Here is a 500-nt window from a genome sequence, read left to right as displayed (position 1 = left end):
AAAGTCCTGGTGGGAATGTCAGCTGATTAAAACCAAACTGAGTAAGTTGGTCATTCTGCTTCTAGTTATCAAAGTAAAATGCCTGCATAGGAGCACAGAGGGAGCTGAGACAATGGAAACAACCTTTAGCTTCTCCCCTGAGACAGATGATAAGCAGGGCGTGGCGAGTGCCCACAGGACGATTTTTAAAGCTATTAGAAATTATTTGGGTATACACAGGGTAACTTTGGTAGTTCTTGAAGTCAAAAGATTTTTTTAAAAAAAGAAGAAGAAGAAAAAGAAGAAAGAAAAACTCACTCATATGCTGGGTACAAACCTTTGATCTCAGCAGTAGAGCAGCAGAGACAAGGAGATCTCACTCTGTGAGTTCGAGGCCAGCTTGGTCTACAAGTCAAGCTCCAGAACAGTCAAGGCTGGTACACAAAGAAATCCTGTCTTGAAAAAAGAAAAGAAAGGAAGGGAGGAAGGGAGGGAGGGATTGAGAGAGAGGGAGGGAAAGA

The sequence above is a fragment of the Psammomys obesus genome, unplaced genomic scaffold (assembly GCF_907164565.1).
Source record: "Psammomys obesus unplaced genomic scaffold, mPsaObe1.curated_primary_1811, whole genome shotgun sequence".
NCBI classification, from domain to species: domain Eukaryota; kingdom Metazoa; phylum Chordata; class Mammalia; order Rodentia; family Muridae; genus Psammomys; species Psammomys obesus.
This window is presented reverse-complemented; position numbering follows the sequence as displayed.